The following is a 430-nucleotide window of genomic DNA, read 5'->3' on the forward strand; positions in this document are numbered from 1 at the left end:
CGTCAAATAGAGGAGCGTCGTCTGATCTTGAGAACTCTAGGGTCACACCCTCGTGCGAATGCATAGCTCGTCTGCATGTTGCGAAGCAGCCTGCGAGACAACCTTCGTGGCGCCACCTAGCCCCGATGCCTCCGTGCGAAGTGCAAAATGCGCCTCACAAAGCGTCACTTATCATCTTAACTCGATTAGTCCCGATCCCCGGCCCATTGGCCCACGGCCCACTAGAACTTATGAGAGATTAATTAAAATAAAACACTTCTTGGTTTGCTGTTGGCAAGCCTCGAACAAAGGACCTTTTGAAACACCAAAACTTTAACTTTCCACTAGACTACTAAGTATTTATGAAAAGTATTATAATTAATATATATATATATATATATATAGAGCAAAACTTCTGTCAACTTAAGTGGACGTCCACTAAGTTTCTTAT

The sequence above is a fragment of the Asparagus officinalis genome, chromosome 8 (assembly GCF_001876935.1).
Source record: "Asparagus officinalis chromosome 8, Aspof.V1, whole genome shotgun sequence".
Lineage (NCBI taxonomy): Eukaryota > Viridiplantae > Streptophyta > Magnoliopsida > Asparagales > Asparagaceae > Asparagus > Asparagus officinalis.